The sequence below is a fragment of the Miscanthus floridulus genome, chromosome 8, assembly GCF_019320115.1.
Source record: "Miscanthus floridulus cultivar M001 chromosome 8, ASM1932011v1, whole genome shotgun sequence".
In the NCBI taxonomy this organism is placed as follows: domain Eukaryota; kingdom Viridiplantae; phylum Streptophyta; class Magnoliopsida; order Poales; family Poaceae; genus Miscanthus; species Miscanthus floridulus.
Window position 1 is genome coordinate 164,782,468 of NC_089587.1, and position 10,409 is coordinate 164,792,876.

The following is a 10,409-nucleotide window of genomic DNA, read 5'->3' on the forward strand; positions in this document are numbered from 1 at the left end:
GATACCTTCTGAGCTCCACTTATCATCTTCTTCATCAAGTGTCTCAGAAACTTCTGCTTGGTGAACCCATCAGCAACCTAGGAGGCCCGTGGTGGTTTATCAACATGTGGCTGAATGCCCATATGCACAAACGTTTGCAATGGGACTTCTTTGCCAAACAATTCCCACGAGAAATTGCTGAAGACCACTGTGCTTGGGGATGATGAATCCGGCAACACGCTCACCCCTCAATTTTGGTGAAGCCATAATTGTCCTTCCTGGAATAGAGGCCAATGAAGACCAGATCGGCAGATTCTTCCAAAACTTCTACAATGGTCTTTCTCGTGATCACAGGGCCTGGGTACCTTATATTGACGAGGAAAACAGATTTCCCCTTCTTTTCAATTTTGCCGATGACACCCTAAATCAGGATAAGGAACTCATGATGGCCATCATTACTCCCAGGGCAATTCCAGTAAATACATTTGGTAGCGGGAAAAACACCAACATTTCGTATGAATTTTACAACCCATCGGCAGTATCCCGTCAATTGGCTTTTGGGCAACTGCCAATCAAACTTTGCTTTGCCGATGTGATCAAACCCAGGGAAACAATCACCTGTGGAACAGATTGGAACAAGGTAGTACAACTCTCCCCCGATGCCGATACCACAAATGTTGATATATCCACCTGGACGCCAGTATCCTTCATCACCGAGTCATACAAGCAATGGTGGCGAGAGTGGAAGGAACAACTGTTTGCAACTTCTGCTCACACATATCGGCACATGATCGACCCTGAATATGCCATCCCTGACGACGCAGTAAGTTTCTTTTAACTTCTTTTTGCTTTTTCCCTACATATATCAGTAACTGACTCTTTTATGACAGGTTAACAACCCAGCACCATCGGTGAGCAAAAGTGGGAAACCCTTCAATCTTCAGCCTGTTTCCCCGATATCACCGATTGGCTACAACGCCCCCACCTTAACTGCTTTGACCCATCAGAAGATCCGTACCAAGACCATCACCTCTAAGTCCAAATTGGCTACGGCTAGGGCCACTCCATCGGCTGCTGCTACAACCTTGGTCAAGGCATTCAAGGTAACAACCTTGTTTATTTCTACTTATACCAATTACAAATTGTATTAACATTAATCATCAGGGGGTAAGAGCTACTACTGGATCGTCATCGGCAATTCCTCCGATATCAAGCATCACTTCTTTTGACAATCCTTCAGAGGTATCCTCTTGACTTCTCATTTTATCTGTTAAATATCATACCTTACACTTGCTTTGCAGCAACAATTGGGTACATCGGCAAGCGTACCAGACGTCCAAGCTTCACAACCAACAAGTACCGATGCCCCCCAGCCAATCGTTGCCAATGCCCAAGCAAAGCGTAAAGCTTTAACAGATGCTGAGGCACAGCCAAAACGACAAAGGTCCATGCCGATCCCTACATCTGCCCCAATGCCATCGGTCATCATACCTCAAGAGCCAACTACTGATGAAGTCACAGAGGACATCCCATCGGCAAGCTCAGCCGATCCTTCACATGGCACACTCCAGGTTGTTTCTTCCAGTCAAGCACAGGAAATCGCCTTGAAACAGGTAAACCAATTAACCTAGCTGATTTACAATATTCATACTTATCCTTAACCGACCTCCTTTTCTTTTCCTCAGGAACAAGACTCCCCAAACAGCCTATTCTCCTTTGCTATTGACGTCTCTGATGATGATGGAGAGGAAACAAGTTCTTCCCTAGCACTGGGAATAATATCAGCAGAAACTAAGTCCAAGTTGGAAACTCTCCTGACCTTGCTACAGCAGGATACCGCTCAACTGGTAGATGACTCGGACCCCGCAAAGGCAATTTTCAAAACAATCCGTGGCCAGGTCCCTGCCAATGTTGAAGAAGTACTCTTCCCAGCAGTCCATTTAGAAAGCCGCCAACTACAATATCAACGGGCTACTCAATGTATTGCCGATAGAGCAGCTCAGGCTCAACTCAAGGAAGAGATGCTACAACTAAAACAAATTGCCGATGAGAAGCACAAGGGCATCGGCAACTTGCAGACTTCGGGTGTTGAACTTAAGCAGAAAATCTTGGATTTATCGGCAAGGAAGACGGCTCTATTGGCTGAATTGAAGGAAGTCAATGCAGCCTTAACTCATGCTCAACAAGAAGAAAGCCAGCTACCCAATGCCATCAAAGCCCTTCAGCAAGAAAGAGATATCCAGGCTCGTAAAGCTTTGGCCATGAAGAAAAAACTCAAGCCTGTGGAGGGTACTGCCGATGACGATATCAAAGAAATGGAGGAAGCCGAGCAAATTCGCCTGCGTGCGATATTAGCTATCCAATCCTTGTTAAACTTGTAATCTTGTTTATTGTATCGGCACTTTATGAGACATTGATATCCTTGCATAATTCTAGCCGATAGGACTGTTATCGGCACTTATACTTTTATGCATCCATCCAAATACTAGGGTGATATTTCTTTAAATATTTTCCATTTAATGCTCTAGGAAACACAACCCCTTCGAGGGTTTCTAGAATATATGCGTTACCAGGAACAGACTGATTTATCCGATATGGACCTTCCCAATTAGGAGACCACTTTCAAACTTTGAACTTTTAGTCCCAATCGGTAAAACCAATTTCCAGACCAAATCTCCATCGGCAAACTCCTTTACCTTTACCTTCTTGTCATACCATCTGGCTACTCTTTTCTTATTTTCTTCGATGCTAACTAAAGCCCTTAACCGATGACCCGCCACATCTTCCAACTCATCCTTCATAAGAGTATTATAATCATCGGCTGTCAACTGATCTTGAGAACGTATTCGCCTAGAGCCAACTTTAATTTCCCAAGGCAATACTGCATCGTGTCCATATACTAACTGATAAGGCGTTACTTTGGTTGCACCATGACATGACATCCGATATGACCACAAGGCTTCATTTAATACTGTATGCCACCTCCTAGGATTTTCTTGAATTTTGCGCTTAATGAGTTTGATGATCCCTTTGTTAGAAGCCTCAGCTTGACCATTAGCTTGAGCATAATATGGAGAAGAATTTAAAACTTTAATTCCCATACCTACAGCAAACTCATCAAATTCTCCTGATGTAAACATGGTGCCCTGATCGGTAGTGATAGTCTGAGGAATACCAAATCGGTAAACAATATGTTCTTTCACAAAATCAATCATATTAACCGACGTCACCTTTTTCAAAGGAATTGCCTCAACCCACTTTGTGAAATAATCGGTAGCAACCAGAATAAATTTATGTCCCTTACTCGATGGCGGATAAATCTGACCAATGAGATCAATAGCCCATCCCCGGAACGGCCACGGTTTGATTATAGGGTTCATAGCCGATGCAGGCGCTCTTTGAATATTACCAAACTTTTGACATCCCTGACATCCTTTAAAATATTTAAAACAATCTTCAAGAATAGTCGGCCAATAGTATCCATTCCTTCTAATCATCCACTTCATCTTGAAAGCCGATTGATGCGCACCACACACTCCTTCATGAATTTCACCCATCAAAGTTTTCAATTCATCACTGCCAACACATCTGAGTAAAACTTCATCTATAGTTCGATAATATAATTCATCATCGAGGAGCACATACTTGGTAGCTTGGAACCTTATATGTCTTTCAACCTTTTTATATGGATCCTTTAAATAATCGACAATCTCCTTTCTCCAGTCATCGGTATTAACTGCCGATGTTAGCACTTCCTGAATAAGTTGATACCCTGAAGCATGCTGAGCTAGTCGATTAGCTTCCTCATTATGCAACCGAGAGATATGTTCAAGACGAAAATCTCTAAATCCTTTCAATAATTGCAAACATCTTTCATAATACGAAATCAAAGCTTCACTTCGGCATTCATAAATTCCAGCCAATTGATTTATAACTAGCATAGAATCACCAAAGATTTCAACAGCATCGGCACGAATCTCCTTCAGTAATTCTAACCCTTTTATCAAAGCTTGGTATTCAACCTGATTGTTTGTCGATGTAGCAACAATCGGCAATAAAAACTCATACTTCCTTCCTTGAGGTGAAATCAACACAATGCCGATACCTGCTCCTTCACCGCATGTGGAACCATCGAAGAAAAGTGTCCAAGGGGCAACCTCCAGAGAGTCCACTGTATTACAATGCTGAGTAACGAAATCAGCCATAACTTGCCCTTTAACTGCCTTGGTTGATTCGTAACGTAGTTCAAATTCTGATAATGCTAAAATCCACTTGCCGATTCTACCACTTAATATCGGCATTGACAGCATGTACTTAACTACGTCGTCTTTGCATATGACCGTACATTCGGCAGATAACAAATAATGTCTCAATTTGACACAAGAAAAGTATAAACATAGACATAATTTTTCAACGGCCGAATACCTTGTCTCAGCATCCACTAATCTTCTGCTCAGATAATAAATAACACGTTCTTTCCCTTCAAATTCTTGAATAAGAGCTGAACCAATAACAGTATCATCAGCTGACAAATACAACCTGAAAGGCTTCCCATGTTGAGGTGGAACTAGCACTGGAGGATTTGTTAAATATTTCTTAATTTCATCGAGGGCTAACTGCTGCTCAGCTCCCCATACAAATTCCTAATCGACCTTCAATTTAAGTAATGGACTGAAAGCCTTGATCTTACCCAACAGATTAGATATGAATCTTCTAATGAAATTAATCTTACCGATCAAAGATTGTATTTCAGTCTTATTGGCAGGAGCAACCACCTTGTTAATTGCATCAATAGACTTCCTACCGATTTCGATGCCCCGCTGATGAACCATAAAACCCAAGAATTGACCTGCCGATACACCAAATGCACATTTATTAGGATTCATCTTCAATCCATGCTTCCTTGTACACTCCAGTATCTTTCGTAGATCGGCTAGATGTTTTGTGATATCCCCAGACTTAATCACCACATCATCAATGTAGATCTCTACTAATGTGCCGATGTATTCATGAAAAATAAAGTTCATAGCTCTCTAATAAGTAGCGCCGGCATTTTTCAAACCAAACGTCATAACTATCCACTCAAACAACCCCACATGACCTGGACATCTGAAAGCAGTCTTGGGAATATCTTCCTCAGCCATGAATATTTGATTGTAGCCTGCATTACCATCCATGAAGCTGATAATTCGATGTCCGGCTGCAGCATCAATCAACAAATCAGCAACCGGCATTGGATAGCCATCCATCGGTGTGGCCTTATTGAGATTCCTGAAATCAATACAAACACGAAGCTTTCCATTCTTCTTATAAACAGGAACCACATTAGAGATCCACTCTGCATAGCGACACTGCCGAATAAACTTTGCCTCAATTAATTTAGTTATTTCGGCCTTAATATCAGGAAGTATATTAGGGTTGCATCGACGCGCTGGCTGCTGATGTGGCCAAAATCCAGATTTGATAGATAACCGATGTTCAACTACCGATCGGTCTAACCCAGGCATCTCAGTATAATCCCAAGCAAAACAATCTTTATACTCTTTTAACACATCAATTATTTGCCGCTTACACTTGGAATCTAACTTAGCACTAATAAAAGTAGGTCTTGGCCTATCGCCATCACCGATATCTACTTCTACTAAATCATCTGCCGATGTGAACCCTTGACCTAATTTTCCATCATCGGCAAACCTATCCATTAAAACTCTTCTTCAGAACCGACTGCTTGGATCGGTGGAATTTCATAATCAGCAACTCTAAGGAACTCTTTTCCCAAGCTTCTCCTGATATGCATTTAGTTCGCTCATAAGTATCTGATTCTGCCGATGCGATGATATAAGAAGAATCACCAGGGACAACCTCAATCTTATCCCCAATCCACTGTACGAGGCATTGATGCATTGTAGAAGGAACACAACAATTAGCATGAATCCAATCCCTCCCTAGAAGCAGATTATATGCACCCTTGCCGTTAATAACAAAGAACATCATCGGCAAGGTTTTGCTGCCGATGGTCAATTCAACGCATACCACCCCTTTAGCTGGTGACACATTGCCTTCAAAATCTTTCAGCATCATATCGGTTTTGGTCAAGTCTTGATCTCCCTTACCAAGTTTCCGATACATCACATAAGGCATAATATTAATCGCAGCCCCTCCATCAATAAGTACCTTAGACACAGGCTGCCCATCAACTCTGCCCTTCACAAACAAAGCCTTAAGATGCTGTCTCTCGTCATTGGTAGGTTTCTCAAAAACAGTCATCATTGGATCTAGTGTCAACTGAGCTACTTGATCAGAGAGAACAACTTCTTCCTCATTATCAGATAGTGCCAAAAATTCCATCGGCAACACGAATACCATATTAACATCTGCTGATGGACCCTTATTTTTGTGTTTTACCTACCACTACTGATGACCGGACCTCTCATTGGAGGAATTTTCCTCTTGGTATAAATCCTCCTGACGCTCATGTTGCATCCTCCTCCTCTGTGTCTTTGTTAGACCTTCCGGGCACCATCGAGGAAACTTGGTTTTCCAAACCGGCTGATAATAGGTCCTAGTTGATTCCACACGGCGTATATTAGGGTCCCTGTAGAATATTTCCTCATCGGGAACTCTTGCATTTGCCATTTCCTCAAGCTCCTCTTGATTCCTTGGAAAATATCCAGCGCGTTTACCAAGCCTTTCATGTACACTAAGTCTGCCCCCCAGCCGATCATGCACTGATGCTCTGCTTCTGATCGGCTCATTGACAAATAAACCCTGATTGCCAGGTTGAAATCTTCTTTTTGACCGATTGACCCCATAATAACCATTGCACTCAGGGCAATTTTCAACAGTTGGTAATTTAATACCTTCTTCCTAGCAATGGATAAAAAACGGGCACCTCCAATGATCTTTATGCCGATGCCATTCTTCCCGACGTCTTTCTTCTTGCTGTTGTCGATATCGATCATTACGCTGACGCCAACCCTCCTGCTGCCTTCGATGAGTAATCACAATGCCAGGTCGAGGAGGTTTTTTGGAACTACTGCTTTCTCCCAGCAAACCCTTACTTTTTGCATCATCGGTAGTTATCCGATGTTGGGGATCCACTGATGCGTTTTTCTCAGCAGCTTCAGACGTCAATACCTTGGTCTTCCCGTTGGCCTCCAACGTATTTGCTGGAAAAGGATGTTGATCAATTTTCATCGGCCGTTGGGCATTGGAAGTACCAAACTTAATTCTCCCAGATTCAATAGCCGATTGTAACTGTTGCCTGAACACCTTGCACTCATTTGTACTGTGTGAAGTTGCATTGTGCCATTTGCAGTACAAGATCTTCTTCAACTCTTCTACTGATGGGATCACATGATTAGGTGACAGCTTAATTTGGCCCTCTTGAAGCAGAAGATCAAATATTTTGTCGGCCTTGGTGAGATCAAAGGTAAACTTCTCTGGCTCTTTTTGACCAAAGGGACAAGATATCGGCTTTTTATTCTTAACCCACTCAGCTAAGCCGATAACTGGTTCTTCATCAGAATCAGAATCTCCTACTTCTTCAACAAATGATACCTTTTTACTCCAATTCTTTTTAGGTTCAAAAACCCTAGTATCTTGATCAGAGATCCTTTGCACAAGATGACTGAGGCTTTCAAACTTCTGAGAAGCATATCTGTCTTTAAGATGTGGCAATAACCCTTGGAAAGCCAGATCAGCAAGCTGCCGATCATCCAGCACCAGACTATAGCACTTATTTTTTACATCTCATAGTCTTTGCACAAAGCTCTCTACCGATTCATCATTGCGCTGTCTCAATTTTACTAAATCGGTAAGCTTCTTTTCATGGATTCCAGCAAAGAAATACTTATGAAATTGTTTTTCTAGATCAGCCCAGGTAATAATAGAATTTGGTGGTAATGAAATGAACCACGTAAATGCCGATCCAGACAAAGATGATGAAAATAACCGAACTCTTAATTCATCTCTGCTAGCTGCCTCTCCACATTGAATAATGAAGCGATTGACGTGTTCCATTGTTGATGTGTCATCTTGCTCGGAGAATTTAGTGAAATCTAGTACCTTGTACCGATTTGGGAGAGGAATTAAATCATATGTAGGAGGATATGGAGTCCGATAAGAATAAGTATTGACCTTGGGCTTTATCCCAAACTGATCCTTCATAATTTCTGCTATCCTATCGGTCCAAAAAGCATCGGCCTCCTGATGACGAACTGGCTGAATTTCTACAGGAAGTGCCTGCTGACATCCCTCCACATATCTTTGTGGTCCATGATCTCCAGCAATCGGCATATTCGCCGTTACTTGTGGTCCATTAACCTGTTGGAAAGGATTCATCGGCTGTGCTACCGATGCTTGATTCTGGACACCAGCTTGCATATAACCCTGTTGAATCCCTGCACTCTGTTGATTTTGCTGAACTGTATGTTGAACAAGTAACTATCCTGACCAACCATTATTAGAACCTATCGGTACAAAACTTACCGATGGCTGGTAATTTGCTGACATTGTTGGATAATTATAACTAGCTTGAGGCATAAACTGAACCCCAGTTTGACTCATAACAGGGGCTTTCTGCTGCATCGGTAGTAAGCTTGCCGATGGATTTGAACTGGGCGTTTGAACCAAAGGCATCTGGAAACCCCCTGGAGTTGGTTGCACAGTGGTTGCTATGGCATATTGAGGCACTTGGGCCATCAGCGAAACAGCCGATGGTATAGGAGCTTTTCCTACTGCGTGAAACACTTGAGGTAATCCAGGATTGAAAGCAAATAACTCCGGAGGCATACCATATCCCCACCAATTAGTAGGAATCTGGCTATTCTGAGACACAGGACCTGACATAGCTGATGCCGATAGATCTGTACTAAGCTGAATTCGTCCTCCTGGTAGTACCGGATCTGATCGTATCGGTGTAGATTGAATATTAGGTAAGCCTGCCGATACCGGAGAAGAAGTAACTTCTATACCCACAACGGCCGAGGGAGCCGATGGAGTATTGACAGATGCCGGCTCTGGTTGGTGATAGGCAGGCCCAACATAATGCAGTGACGCTTGTCCTTCTTTGAGAGTTCGAACCACAGCATTATGAACAGTATTGGACAACACATTGGAATGATTAATCAAAGCATGATTTACTGCAAAATTAACCATCTCTTGAAGTTTACCAGGATTGGAGTCAAAGGTAACCTGCCGAGGCAACGGCAAATCTTGCTTCTGGATGACTTGTCCACTCTTGTTCAGGCTAAACGATTTCAGACAAAGCTGCCTGTATTCTTCTACGGCCTTTTCCATAGCCTGCCTCTGTTCTTCCTTAAGATCTTCTTCTGATACCGCGATAATGTTCCCCGCATCGATCTCGGAATTGAACATATTTGATCGGATTGATTTGTCCCACCGGGCGTGCCAAAAGATGTGTTGATGCAAAAAGTGGATCTGCAAACACAAAGGGCTAATACCCGAATCGATATCCAAGGTGTACCAGTCGATTTGACCTGTTAATCGACAAGGATGAAGATACGAGCACTTTGGTCCTGACAACAGCGATACGCCCGGAAATCACGGCCAAGAGGTACTCACGCGGAACTCGAGGATCGCCGAAGGTCGCACTGAAGTGATGCAGCTCGCCGAATCAATGAGAACTCGTAAAAAGAAAATAATGCAAATTGACGAAGTCACCGAAAAGTAAGTAGATGCAAATGGGAGTAAAAATTGGTTTTGATATTGATTGATATATCTTAATTACATTGCCCCTCACTCCATATTTATACCCTGATCTAAAGAGACACAACCAAACACGACTAGGACACCAAGCCCATATCTAAGGAAACACGTGACTCTTACATGAATCATACTCTAACAAATATAGAAAAGGAAATCAACTCCTATCTATTTCCCTGTCCGCCTCAATTACGATGGAAATCCCACCGTCTTCCTTTCCATCGGCATGCCCCCTGTTTCATCGGCAACAGTCTTCAAGTCTTCCCTCATCAGCATACTCCTTATTTCATCGGCAGTAGTTCTCAAGTCCTCCTTCATCGGCATACTCCCTGTTTCATCGGCAGTAGTCTTCAAGCCTCCCTTCATCGGCATCGACAATGACACCTTCAACCTCATCGGCAACGCCCGAGTCTAAATCAACCTCTCCATCGACCATCACCAGCTATCGGCAACCATCTTTACAAGCTGGCTTTCATCGGCTATCAAAGTATACAGTAACTTTCCCCTTGCCGATTAGCCCACTCCGATCACTTTGACACGTGCAAAAAAACGGTGTCAACACGTACGAAGAATATCGAAGGTGGTCCCGGTGATGAGGATCCGAGGCCCCTGCCTCGCCAGCCTACAGATCCAAAAGGCAAGGCGACAAAGAAGATGGCAATAAGGAAGCACAAGTATCCAGATGCAGAGATAGCGAGAGCCGC